Source organism: Capra hircus, chromosome 4, assembly GCF_001704415.2.
Source record: "Capra hircus breed San Clemente chromosome 4, ASM170441v1, whole genome shotgun sequence".
In the NCBI taxonomy this organism is placed as follows: domain Eukaryota; kingdom Metazoa; phylum Chordata; class Mammalia; order Artiodactyla; family Bovidae; genus Capra; species Capra hircus.
In genome coordinates, this window is record NC_030811.1 from 543674 (window position 1) to 558795 (window position 15122).

Here is a 15122-nt window from a genome sequence, read left to right on the forward strand (position 1 = left end):
TGGGAGGGTGGGGCTTCATGAGAGGAGCAGGTTTAGCACACACAACACTGAACACTGTTCACTCACGCTCACGTGTGACGCTAGTATGTGGGTGAGCAGGACGAGAACACTGAATACTACACTCACGCGTGTGACAGTATGTGGGTGAATAGGATGGGAACGCTGAACACTACGCTCACACATGATGACAGTATGTGGGTGAAACACGTGAACACTATGCTCACGCGTGACGACAGTATGTGGGTGAACAGGTGAGAACACTGAACACTATGCTCACGCGTGACGACAGTATGTGGCTGAACAGGACGGATGAAGACACTTCCTGCCAGTCCTCCCCGCTCGTTCCTGCCCCTCCACTCACAGAAGGCCTCCGACGCGTCTTCACACATGGAGTAAAGGCAGGTCCCTTCACTGGGGCTTCGTCACTCCCAGCGGGAGGCCCTTCTTGCTGCACCCACCTCTGGGGCTCACGGGCCTATGTGAACACGTCACGCTGACGTGTTTCTGTCAGCGAGTGTGTCCCAGCCGGCTCTCCAGACATCAAGACAGTGTGCCTTCAGCCCCCGGGGGTGGGTCTCAGCCCCAAGAGATCCTGTGGCGGCCATGGGGTGCTCCGCGGGGCTGAGGGACAACCCCCTCGAGCCTTTCACCCCAGGGGTGCGTCCAGCGGCGGAGGGCACACGGGGCTGACGCAGGCCCGGCTGCAGAGGATTGCGAGTGCACTGCCGCCCCCGAGAAGCCCACTCTCCTCGCTCTCTCCAGCCTCTGGGGGACGCACAGGAGGAGGGAACGGCGCTGGGACCACAGTGGACGCGTCCTGCCGGGGGAGGAGACCCCTGCAGGCAGATGGCACTCTCGGGGGCCGCCCCGAGGCCGCTGGGTCAAAGACAGGATAGGACTTAGGCCCGGCCTGCTAGGTAGGGGGGACAGACGTGCGCTGCCTCTGGGCACAGGTGTGGGGTGCGGGGGGAGGCAGACGGGCCCAGCACTCAACCCCGTCCGTGGGGCCGGTCCAGCTGTCTGCCACCCCGGTGCCCGCACAGCCCCGCCTCATCTGGGCCGGGAGGCTGGGGGGAGGGCCACGGGCACAGCTGACCCGGGGCCAAGCCAGGGAGCCAAGGACGCCGAGGGCCGAGCGGGCAGGGTGTGAGGGCACAGTCAGCCAAACACACGCACGCACGCACCTCACTGCTGACACACGCAGACACGCATGCACACACCTCACTGAGTACCCACACAGACACGCACCCTCACACCTCACTGCTGACACACGCAGACACGCAGACATGCATGCACACACCTCACTGCTGACACGCAGACACGCATGCACACACCTCACTGAGTACACACACAGACACGCACCCTCACACCTCACTGCTGACACACGCAGACACACGCAGACATCATGCACACACCTCACTGCTGACACACGCAGACACGCACACCTCACTAACACACGCAGACACTTATGCACACACCTCACTGCTGACACACGCAGACATGCATGCACACACCTCACTGCTGACAGACACACATGCAGACACGCATGCACACAACTCACTGAGTACACACACCTCACTGAGTACACACACAGACACGCACCCTCACACCTCACTGCTGACACACGCAGACACACACGCACACCTCACTGCTGACACGCAGACACACGCACACCTCACTGCTGACACGCAGACACACGCACACCTCACTGCTGACACGCAGACACATGTACACACTGCTGACACAGACACGCAGACACACATGCAGACACGCATGCACACAACTCACTGAGTACACACACAGACACGCACACACCTCACTGCTGACACACGCAGACATGCACACACACACCTCACTGAGTACACCCACAGACACGCACACACACACCTCACTGCTGACACAGACGCACACACACACCTCAGTACACACAGACACGCACACACACACCTCACTGCTGATACACGCAGACATGCACGTACACACCTCAGTATAGATGCAGACACATGCACACACCTCACTGAGTACACACGCAGACACACGCACACACCTCACTGAGTACACATGCAGAGATGCACACACCTCACTGCTGACACACGCACACACGCACCTCACTGCTGGCACACGCAGACACATGCACACACCTCACTGCTGACACACACACGCAGACACACATGCAGACACGCATGCACACAACTCTACACACACCTCACTGAGTATACACACAGACACGCATGCACACACCTCACTGCTGACACAGGCAGACACATGCAGACATGCACACACACACCTCACTGAGTACACCCACAGACACGCACACACACACCTCACTGCTGACACACAGACACACACACACACCTCACTGCTGACACACGCAGACACGCACGCACACACCTCAGTACACACACACACACACACACACCTCACTGCTGACACACGCAGACATGCACGTACACACCTCACTGAGTACACATGCAGACACGCACACACCTCACTGCTGACACATGCAGACACATGCAGACACACATGCACACACCTCACTGAGTATACACGCAGACACATGCACACACCTCACTGCTGACAGACACACACACCTCACTGAGTACACACGCACACACCTCACTGCTGACACACAGACACTCATGTACACACACACCTGACACACACAGACACCTCACTTCTGACACAAAAAGACACACACACAGCCCATCTCTCACACAGATACACACACATACACATACACACCTCCCTTCTCTGACACACACAGACCATGCACTCACACAGCCCACCTCTCACACAAACACACACACATGCATGCATACAGCCCCCTCTCATACACACACACACACGCACACACAAAGCCAACCTCTCTAACAGACACACACGTAGAACCCACCTCTCTCTCACACACACACAAACACGCATGCACATAGCCCGCCTCTCACACACACACATGCATGTACATACCTCACTTCTCTGACACACACACATACACAGCCCACCTCTCTCACACACACACACATGCGCACACAGCCCACCTCTCTCACACACAGACACACCCTACCTCACACACACACACTTCTCTCTGACACACAGACACACTCATGCACATACCTCACTTCTCTGTGACACACACACACACACACACAGCCCCCATCTGCTGAAGGAACCCCACACGCGGTGCCCAGGTCTTTAGAGAGAAAGCCTCCTGGGGAGGAACACATGGTCCCCAGCTCCCCCTCCGGACCGCAGGGAGGAGGGAAGAGCCTCCGGAGACCACCTCGGGCCGGGTTCCTGCTGTGGAATCCCGACCTGGCGGGCCGGCGCGGCTTCCGGGGCCGCGGGCCCGTCCCCGCTGACGCCCAGGTTAGGCTCCCACGGCCTCTCAGTCCCAGGCTGAGGACCCCCACAAGCCCTACACGGCGCCCCTCCTCAGGAAGCCCGGCCCCCTTCCGGGCAGGCCCGCGCTGCCTGCGCTGCCCGCGCTGCAGGCGCTCCGACTCAGGCCCCATCGTGGGGTATGAGGGGGGCGGGGGGGTCTGCAGACCAGGAGACGCAACGAGGAGGCTCAGGCGGCGCGGAGCTCTGAGCTCGTCTCAGGGACTCCTTCTCGAGTCGGGGTCGGGGAGCGCGGGCAGCGGGAGGGCCTGGGGCGGGGCGGGGCGGGGCCGGGCGCGGAGGGGCGGGACCAGGCGTGTCGGGGGCGGGACCAAGCATCGAGGGGCGGGGCCGGCGGCGCTGTCCGGTGCTGAAGCCGCGGCAGCGCCGGGAGCGCGGGGAGGAGCGGCCGCCATGGACTGAGCGCCGCCGACATGGGGCCGCCGCTCGCGCTCCTGCTGCTGCTGCTGCTGCTGCCGCGCGGCCCGCCCGTCGCCCCCGCGCCCGCGCCCCGCGCCCGGCCGCTCCCGGGGCTGCTCGGTGAGTGGGGCCGCGGTCGGGGTCGCGGTGGGGGAGGGGCGCCGTGTGGCTGAGGGGCGCGGGGGAGGGGCGCCTGACTGGGCGCGGGCGCGCTCCTGGGGGCCGGGGTGCGGAGCGGTGGGGAAGAGGTGTGCGGCGGCCGGGTGCGGGGCCGGGGCAGCGCCCAGCGAGCGGCGCGGGGTCGCGGGCGCGGCGGCGGGCGCGCGCTCTGCGGGGGCGCCCCCGCGTGTCCGCGCCGCGCGTCCCCCCCGCGCGGCCTCCCCCGCGCCTCGCGGTCGCGCGGGCGTCCCCCCGAGGGGAGTAGGGGGCGGCGGGGCGCGGGGAGGGCCTGGCCGCCGCCCCGCGGCCTGCGACGCGCGCCCGCCTTGCTGTTGAGGAGGGTCGGTAGAGGAGGGTCGGTTGAGGAGGGTCAGTTGAGGCGGGGCCGCGGGCTCCGGCCCCGGGCCCCTGAGGTGAGAGGAGCGCCTGTCGCGGGGCTGCGGGCAGAGCCGGCCCGGGCCTCGCCCCGCCGCCCCCCGGGCGCCGCCGTCCCAGAGACCGCGGACTGCCGACACAGGTGGGCACGGCCGCCCCAGGTCCCGGGCCCTCAGCGCCGCCTTGGCTTTCCTGGGCGCACACGCAGCCCCGGCCTGCGGACAGCGAGCACGGGGAAGGCCAGCGCCACTCGGGAGGAGGTCCTCGCCTGCCCGGGGAGGCCCTGAGGGGAACAGCGAGTCTGGTCCTCGCACCTGGCGTCCCCGTCGTCCAGCCACTTCCCCCCGAGCCACCCCGGGCCCAGGCGAGCCTGCCCCGCTGAGCCCCGCCGGGAGGCTCGGGCCCCCCGCCCCCCTCACTCTGCCTTGACCTCCAGGACCTTGCCCCAGAGCAGCCACAGAGGCCTGGCTGTGTGCTGGTCAGCCTTAGCTGGGCTGTGCTCCTTCCTTCATCTGGCCGGAGCTGGCATGTCACTCCTGTGAGAGCTGTTTGCTCAGCTCTCCCGGCGCCGCCCTCCACACACACGGTCAGGGAGAACCAGGGTCAGCTGACACTGGCCACTCGGTGTTCCAGGGAGGGCAGTTTCCATGGGATGAAGGCAAGGCTGGTCCTCAGCTATTCTGTTTCCATTGTAACTGCCCGTTCATCGCAAGCTGAAAATCTCTACCACTTTCAGAAATGGTAGAGAAAGGGGGAAGGAGGGGGTGGCTCAGGGAGCGAGCGAAGGAAAACCCAAAGGCAGACATAAGTGAACAGAAGAGAATCGCTAAGCTGCCTGGGACAGCACGGCCCGACACAGCAGTGATATTCTGGCTACCAGCAAAATTGACTTGTATCATTAAGGAGAGCCTTATTCCCCCTCTGTTCTTGATGTGCTTCTAGGGAGCCTCCTGAATGCAGTCTTGGTGTGGGTCAACCTTAGGGGCCCAGACCTTTTTGAACTGTCTCAGGGACTCCAGCTGATCGCTGTAGCCTGCTGGATCCCAGAATGATTGGACACTACCATGGCGGGGTGCACAGATAGCCAGATACTGGGGGACCCATCCTGGGGCTGCATGTAGCCACGCCCACCCACATACACTCCCAGCGTCCTGTGCACTCAGCCTTCTATCCCTGCACCATCCTCACCCAGGGGATGCTGCTGCGTCCTTAAGGTTCACAGGCACAGTCTCCGGATGGTGAAGGGGGACCATGGTCACCCGTGAAAGGCATATGCTGCCATGTTTGTTTTTCTCAACTGTCTGGATCTGGTACATAATGGTCACAGCAACTGCAGTGTCCCAAATAATGATGGACAAGGAGAGATGTACCCGGAGACCATAGATCTGGTCCCAGCCATGTCACTCATACCTATTTATTTATTTAACTGTTAACACTCAGCTTCAGGTTAAGGTCTATAGAACACATGGTTCAAGGCGATACACATTTTGCCTCCTCGGTTGAGTCCTAGAGTCTAGAACTCACCAAGACCCGAGGCCAGCTCTTTCTGCAGAGGATGCCTTGCCTTGAATTAGGGGCCTTTTCACATTTAGACAGAAGGAGCTCTTGTTGGAACCCTGGACTGACAAAACTGCCGCGTCTGAGTGTATGTTCATTGCTCTGAGCCACGTGCCACAGCAACTGTTGGCAGCATCTCAGTGACCATGGACATCTCACTGCTCCCTTCCCTCAAGGGCGCCCTCTCCCCCTTAATCATGTTAGCCTGCTGACCTTCAGCACCTATCCTGCCCGTGTCTTTCTGGTGCAGAAGGGTCCCTTATGGCACATGGTGGCCTATTGTTTATGACACGCTGATCAGAGGTGCATGGGGCAGGAGTAAGGCGCCCCTTCTCAAGGCTCTGACTCCACTCTGCTTGCGGCCAGAACACCACTGCTCAGGTGGCGCTGTCCTGGGCAGCTTAGCGATTCTCTTCTGTCTTTGGGTTTTCTTTCTTCCTCGCTCTGCCATTCTCTGTGATTTTAGGACATCCTTTTGTTCAGGTGCTCAGTACTTTTTCCATTATGCTGCTGTGAACTTGAGCCCTTTTGTCTTTGAATCATTCTTCAGTTATAGGGAGGCTAGTTTGTGAACCTGCTCTGGCAGCCCCCACATTTAAAGGCAGTCATACGTATTAAAGATCTTCCTTTTTTGCTAAAGAAACGTGAATTTCATTTGCTAAAGGACAGAATCCACCTTTTGTGCAAATTTAGCTTGGAGAATGCAAAGTCAGACCTGCCTGGCTTTGAAGATGGGCGCCTGTTTCTTTTTCTCCTTTGTCTTTGCCTCTGGATTTGCCCGCGCGTGTTTCTCGCTCACCAGTGAGCCCACGCAGAGCTGAGGAGAGCGCTGCCAGGAGCAGTCGGCGTGCTTTGTCGCCGAGATGGCATGTTTATTTTTAAATCAAAGTGTTCTTCCTGCCACAAGAGCACAGGTCCATCTTTGCTTCTTGGGGTCCGGAGCTGTTGGTTTTGCCTCTTGTATGATGGTGAGCAGCCTGCTCCTCCCCCGAGCGAGAGCCCCGCTGCCTGCGGCCTTCTCTCCAGCTGTGAGCCTTTTCTCTGCCGGTGGTTTCCACCTCCTCCTGCTCTGGCCCTGCAGCCCCAGGTACTGATTGGTGTCCCTGTGTGGTAGGACTGGGGCACAAGGAGAACCTCAGGCTTTCGGGAGAGGGAGGTGCCGACAGTGGGCACCCCCACAGATGCCGGGGCGTTGGGTGGGATGGTGGTGTGGCTGTCTCCCGTGTCCAGAGATGGCAGTTAGATGTATCAGGCTCAGGAAAAATGTGCAGGGAATGAACGCGGTTCTCAGGTGGCTTCTTCTCTGTGTGAAGCTCAGCTGTGCACCTCGGCATCTCTCATCTCTCCTTTTAAACGCTCATCTGGTTTCGCACCTGGTTACCAAGCTCGTCGTCTGTGTGTGCGCCGGGGAGGTGCGGGGGTGTGCTCAATTTGTCATAGTCCTTTTTCTCTTTTCCTCGGTGGTGGTGCTGGCCCCCACTGACAATTTCTGAATGCCGTGAAATGTGCAGGCGTGGCTGGAGCCCCGGCTTGCCCTGAAGAAGGGCATTAGGGTGTCCACAGCTCAGGCAGGGCGCAGCCCCAGGCTCGTCGTCCCGGGGCACGTGGTTTGATGAGTTCTGTGGCAATCATTGGTTCTTTTACGTGATAATAATTTCTACATTCTGAGTCTATTTTGTTCTGTGGTTGACATGTAGTACTACCTAACTTGCAAATGCAGTTATTCACCCCTTTCCTTAGGATTTTTGGAAGTTAGGAATATGGAGGGAGGTAGTAACGTATGGAGAGATGGGGTCAGCTGAGCTGTCATTACACACGGTCTTACTAAGAAGGGTTTCCATTACCACAGCCCCTTTGAGCAATACCTTAGAATTTCAAGATTTTTAAATGAAAATATGTTTGTAATTAAATGGGACCCAAACTGAAAAAAACCCTCAGGCTTTGGGTGACAGATATTTAAGATATGTCTGTGTATATGCAAATATTTCTAGTTTAGGGATGTTTTATGGGTTGGAGAGGCGGAAAAAAGCTTAAGGAGTGGGCGAGGCTTTCATCTAGATGTGTGTCCGTAGATGCAGGCCTGGCGAGGCTCAGCTAGCTAAGAACCTATCTTATCTCTTCTGACTAGATGTTCCATTTCCCGAGAAAGCAAACAGTTGAATTCATAGGAGATAACCCTCTGTGCCATATAAAAGCACCTGGCAGCTGTTTTCACATTAGTCTAAATTGACCTTCATAAATGTAGACCCAGCTGGACTTATTTTTCACATCTTGGTTGATAGGAGGCCAGAAAACCAGAGAAGCAGAAAACAGTCAATGCTCTTTTCTGCTGGCTGGAAACAGAGCTTGTTAGGAGGACAAGGAAATTTTTTCTTTTAACTCCTGCCTTCTCTAACAGCTTGGCCACAACTGCTGTTTAAGTATCTAGGGCAGGAAGTTAAAAGAGGTGCGGTTCTCCTGGAAACACTTATGTTCACATATTAAGTAACATTTTTGTTTGTTAGTCAGCTTCCAAGCTGATAAGTGAGTGACTCCCACATTAGTCTAAGAAACTGGACTTTGGACTTGGAAGTGCTGACGTGTGAAACATCAGGGTCCATCTGTCTTTAAAATGGCCTTCATGTGGGGTGTGAAGAAAGGAGGAGAGCATTGAGGGTTTTCAATGATCACTTGGTGTTGACTCTCCTGTGTGGCAGTGGATAAGGGAGCGTTTGGTTCACTTATTTTGCCAGAGTATCGGCTGTAATTCAGAAAACGCAAGGACATGCCCTCTTAACCTCATGTGACTAGTAATGGTTCCCATGAGGGTAGTTCAAGAGTGTGATGGGCTGGAGGAAATGAGCTAATAGTTATAAAACAGATTGGGGAGATTTCTCTCTCTATTCAATTAAAAATTATCACACGTGAAATCGAGCTTCTCTTTTGGTGTGTGTTCTGTGTACAGATTCCAGTGACAGGTGGCAGGACAGTCACATAACCCCAGCTCTGCCCCGTGCCTTCCCTCAGCAGCCCCTGGAGTGCCGTGTGTGTGCTTACGTGTTGGCCCCGGAAGAGCTCTGGTGGGCACACGTTTCTTTCTGCGTTCCACAGGTGGGAAGCCTGAGGCCCAGAGCAGCTGAGAAGCACGCTGTGGGACGCCTGGTGCTGGGACTGGGTCCTGGGCTCTGGCCTCCTCCAGCAGCTGGCCCAGGATGGGGCAGGGCCAGCCCCGAGCGTGCAGGTCCCGGCAGACGATCTGTGTGCCCTCAGAACCTGCCCCTCCAGTTCCCAAGAACAGGACGTCTGTAGGAGGGCAGTGATGTCCCAGACTGGGGCTTGTTCGGGCTGTCGGGCTCAGTTATCTGGTTGGCCTTTCTGAGGGAATCTTGATGCTTAGAAGCGGCCGGCTTGTTTTTGGACACCAGCCCTTCCCAAGATGGAGGGGCGCAGTGCCACCATAGCACTCGCGGACTCTTGTGTGCATGCCCTCTGCTCAGACGCCTCTCTGCTTCCGTCAGCTTTCTGAATGTAGCAATACAAACACTGAAGAAGCTAGCTTTCACTTAAGACTCATCATAGCAAATAGTCTAATTCAGAGTAAGGGAGGAAGGAGGGGTTACTTTCATAAGAAAAAGTTAAGAGTGGTTCCATCTAAGTTGACATTTAGAGTAGCGGACAGGTAAGGGAGGGTGCCTTCTGATCAGTCCTTCTTCTTGCCTGAGGAGGTGAAAGAATGAAGCTTCCCTTGTGTGATGTGGGCAGTCTTTGTCCCAGGTGATTCTCAAAGCCCATTTTGCAGTCTCCTAATGTACAGTACAAAGGATGTGTTTGGAAGTTTGTTTGTGGGGAAGAATTTTCAGAAGAAAAACTGACCTGGTTTCCAAAAGGGAAACGACTTCACATTAATGGTGCAAGTCAATTCTGACTCCAACAGCGAAATGTAGTCAACTCGTAAATGGACGGAGCAGCCCCTGAAGTTGGCCCTGGGAGGCTGATGCCTTTTCCATCTGGGGCTGTGGCTTTAATCCAGCTCAGAGCAGTAATTAACCTGAGGTGCGGCTGGAAGCCAGTTCAGCGATGTGTATGTTCTCTGAAGTAGCTGGTATTTTAGTGGCAGCGGCTGAAGCAAACCAGTGAGAGGAAGCACAGTCTCTCCGTGGCGGGTGGGAACGGGGACGTGGGTGAAGAAGCAGCCTGAGCTGCGGTCCACCAGCCTTCCCGCCTCGAACCGTCTTCCATCCCGGAAAGGCACGTTTGCTTTGTCAGTACCGCGGGTCTTCTTGAATCTTGTCTGGTTTTGCCTGAAAATAGGCCGAGGTTCAGATCACCACACTTGCATCTGAGTTAAGTGTTGTCTGAGCAACACATGAGGAAGTACCAGGGTCAGTTCTGGGCAACCAAGGCCCACCCTTGTGACTGAGCCTCCCCCGCCTAGCAGCTGCCTCACCAGGGCGTTCTGGTCCTTGATCCATGACACGGTCAGCGTGGAGACCAGAGAGGATTCTAACAGTTTCCAAACACGTGGTGGGGGCTGAGTGGATATGGGTCCAGGACACAGATGACATAAGAAAGGTTATCATTTCGGGGTGGGGTGGGCATGTTGATAGACTAAGAAGCTGCCTCATCTTTCTGTCGGCACTCACAGTGGGAGTCAAGAGAAATGGAGGACTCCACCTGAATCTCTCTGAATTTATACCACAAGCAAAATGCCAATTTTTTTGTGTGTTTTTGAGAGAATGTTATGAGATGGTGGGAGAATTCTTGATAATGGCAGTCCTAGTTGTAACCCTAGTTGTTTTTAGAAGCTGTAGGTTTCTCCAGCTTGGTGGCCTGACACAGTGGAATATTGTTATTATTGAAAACAGTGTTATTTTCCTGAGTCCAAGTCTCAGCTGAATTGATTACTGAGGTTTTTTTTTTTTTTTAAAGTTACCATTTAAAATAGTAATATCAGAAATTCCCTGGTGGTCCAGTGGTTAGGATTCTGCATGTTTGTTTCTAAGGGCCTGGGTTTGATCCCTGGTTGGGGAACTAAGATCCCACAAGCCATGTGGTGCAGGCAAAGAAAAAAAAAAAGGTCAATATTATTTATGTTTTCTAATAAACATATTTAATAAATTGTCACTAGTTCAACTAAGTAGAATGCAGGCCCGATTATGTTGTAAAAATGAGAACAAGTAGTGGTGATAACATGTCTGTAGCTTATGCCATCCCTTCAGACAGCATAAGGCCCCTGAATAGAAGAAAGAGGGCTTGGATAATAGTCAGACTGATTTTACACATTTGAGCATAAAGTGTACTAAAAAGAGATAGTACATTCTTTTCTCAAACGGTCAGCACTTTCTTTTAAATAATATTTAACTGTTTGACTGACATTTGACAAATTCAAAAATCAGAGCCCCTTTGGGGGTATATTTGACATGTCTAGTCTGCACTGCTTTTGAGTGTCTGTATTTTTGTCTTGTCTCCAAAGTGTAGACAGTAGAGACCAAAGCCCTCGCGTGTCTTGTGGAAGCACTGGAGGGGTCACACCAGCAGTTGGCACCCACACGGGGCTCCCGAGGCCCCTGCCGTCTGCACCACTCGCCTGGGCGAGTGTGAGGACGCCCCCATCCTGCTGGTGAAGATGGCCGTGATGGTGGGAGTGGGGTGCGGAGGCTCCCTGCCCCCAGGTCTGAGGACCACAGCATCTCTCTGCAGGACCCAGGCTCAGACCTTGACTTCCGACTGAGGGTGTGTGGGCCGGGTGCCAGGCCCCCTCTGGGTCCGGCGGGCACTGCAGTCTGTCCCTTGGGCCTGTCTGTGTGGCTGCAGGAGGGAGCTAGCGAACCTGGCTGGTTGCCTGCCCCTTACCTACAGTTTGAGGGGCGATTCGTGCCCCATGTTGGCAGGCCTGCCCCCTCCCTGGGCCGCTGGGTTCCTGCTGGGAGCCCCGCTGGGCTCGGGTCAGTGCCCCTTCCCCGTGGTGTGCACCCTGCGTTCACCCCTCCTTCCCCGCAGCCTTCCTTGTGGAGAAGGGCTTCAGGCAGAGTGTGGGTGGGAGGGAGAGACGGCGCTGTCAGAAGCCGAGGTGCCCATTTCTCACAGCGCCAGAGGTGCCTGGCTGTGCACGGTCCGTCTCCCTGGAAGTGGCCGTGGCAGGCTGGGGTCTCCCGTAGGCTTGTGTCTTGTTTGGGGCGAGCACTCCAAAGGGTGCGTCAAGGGCAGGTGCTGAAACCCCAGAGACTGCTCTCCTACGTGAGTTTGTCATTGCTGGGAGTTTAAGCAGAAGGAAGTATTTTGACAACTTGAATAAGGAAACCGTCTTTAAATGAAAAGAATATTTTTCAGAATAAAGATTGGATTCTCAGTCTGCTAAGAAGCAGTATCACTTACTTCCTGATATCTGTGATCATTTCTAATGGTTCTGTATTCCTAACATATCATAATGAACTTAAAACTCTAATTTACCGTCATCATAGAGAGTATGGGTGCCTACATACAGATCTGTAACCAGGACACGTAGAGATATTGCCAGTGTGCTGAAAACCATTGCGCAGAATTCATCGGACAACTACGTGTCCAGAGGAACAACCTGGTGCGATATCAAAGGAGCAGCCTGGGAAGGGAAGCTCTGTCAGTAAAGAATACTGCACGTGGGTACGGGGTAAAGAGCATCAGTGCGTCACTGCTCAGCGGTGAGCTAGGTTCTGCTTAGTTACATCTGTTCTATCTGAGGAGAAGCAGTTCTCAAAGAATATCTTGATTTAGCTCTATCCTGAGAAGATAAAAATATGCAATCTGTTAAAGGCAGAAACTTGGATATTCATATACATATGCCTACTCTTGTCCGCCTGTGTTTACATATGCGTTTATTCATTGGGCTGCCTCGGGTCTCAGCTGTGGGCCCCCACTGCACCAGGCAGGGTCCTCTGCCGCAGCGCGGATGCCCACTGCGCCGCAGGCAGACGCTCACTGCGCCTCCCAGGTCCAAGAGTTGCTGCATGTCGGCTTGTTAGTTGCTCCGCGCCACGGGGATCCCAGTTCCCTGACCAGGGATCGAACACACGTCCCCTGCATTGCAAGGTGGATTCTTAACCACGGGACCATCAGGGAAATCCTTCTGAAGATTCTGATGGAGTGAAACTAGTGTCAAACTAATTTTAGTGTTCCAGGAGATTACATTATTGACATATCAGTATGTTAACTAAGAAGTCTGTTGGTGATGTTAAAAAGTGATGTATTTGATCTGAATTGATACTGTTGAAGAATATGTTGCATTTGTTTAATGATTAAATGTTTTCCTTAGGAACTCTGAAAGAACATCAGATATCCACAGTATGTTTAAAGTCAAACACTAGGGAAAAAGAGTGATCGAGATTGTTAGAGGAGATCTTACAGGAAATGAGATGTTTCACAACGATTGTAGGAGATTGAATGGGTACTCGCTCCCAAATCAAAGCCTTAGCTTGACCGTGTCTGTGTGGGCATGGGTATATGCGTTTCATGTGCTGTGATAGTTCCTCCAGGATATCACAAGGTGCTGCTTTGCTGTGTAAAATAAATGACTAATGGAGGAAGAGGATGTCCTCTGCAGACAAGAGCAAGGGCTGCTTGAAGCGGCCCCTTGAGAGCGAGGTGCTGAGCTCCTTTACTAGCCCAGTGGTCCTCCACGGGGTCTGGGCTGCCATGGGGACGTTTCTGGCTGTCTCAGCTCAGGTGGGAGGTGTGCTGCTAGGGTCTCCAGAGAAGGGGTTGGGGTGTTGGACAGCCTGCAGTGCACCGGGTGCCCCCACCTCGGAGGGCTGGCTAGACCCCCTGAGGAGCCCTGCTGTAGACGGGGCTTGGGAGGAGCTGCTGGCTATGTGCTCACATCCAGGGGGAGAGGTGGGCTGAGAGGGCCGCAGGACAGCTGTAACAGAGAGAAGCTTGCCTTCTCCCACGGCCCTCCAGTTCTGGTGGGGTGACCGAGAACCACCCTCGAGTCTGACTCTGTAACTGCTCTGCGAGAAACCTCACCTCATGCACGTGGCCTGCGCCACGTGCCTGCATGCACGCATCGGTATGCATGTGCGTGTCCATGGATTTGCAAATCACATATGCTTTACTGAACTAATGCTTATTGTAAAACTAAACACGAATTTAGAAAGAATGAGACAACGCTGTTGTTGTTCAGTCACTAAGTTGTGTCCGACTCTGTGACTCCATGGACTGCAGCACGTCCAGCTTCCCTGTCCGTCAACATCTCCTGGAGCTTGCTCAAACTCATGTCCATTGACTTGGTGATGCCATCCACCCATCTCATCCTCTGTCGTCGTCATCTCCTCCTGCCTTCTATCTTTCTCAGCATCAGGGTCTTTTCTAATGAGTCAACTCTTCGCATCAACTGGCCAAAGTATTGGAACTTTAGCTTCAGCATCAGTCTTTCTGATGAATATTCAGGGTTAATTTCCTTTAGGATTGACTGGTTTGCTCTCCTTGCAGTCTCAAGAGTCTTCTCCAACACCACAGTTCAAAAACATTAGTTTTCTGGCACTCAGCCTTCTTAATGGTCCAACTCTCACATCCGTACATGACTACCGGAAAAACCATAGCTTTGACTATACTAACCTTTGTTGTCAAAGTGACGTCTCTGCTTTTTAATACGCTATCTAGGCTTGTCATAACTTTTCTTCCAAGGAGCAAGCGTCTTTTAATTTAATGGCTGCAGTCACCATCTGAAGTGATTTTGGAGTCCAAGGAAAAAAGTCTGTCACTGTTCTCATTGTTTCCCCATCTATTTGCCATGAAGTGATGGGACTGGATGCTATGATCTTAGTTTTTTTGAATGTTGAATTTTGAGCCAGGTTTTTCGCTCTCCTCTTTAACCTTCTCCAAGAGGTTCCTCTTCGTTTTCTGCCTTACGGGTGGTGTCGTCTGCATATCTGAGGTTATCGATATTCTCCTGGTGACCTTGATTCCAGCTTGTGCTTCACGCAGCCTGACGTTTCTCATGATGTACTCTGCATAGAAGTTAAATAAGCGGGGTGACAATATACAGGCTTGATGCACTCCTGTCCCAGTCTGAACTAGCTCATTGTCCCATGTCTAGTTCTAACTTTTGCTTCTTGACCTGGATACAGGTTTCTCAGGAGGCAGGTAAGGTGGTCTGGTATTCCTTTACCTTTAAGAATTTTCCCCAGTTTATTGTGATCCACACGGTCAAAGGCTTTAGTGTACTCAATGAAGCAGAAGTAGATGTTTTTCTTGAGCTCTCTTGCTTTTTCTATGATCCAGCG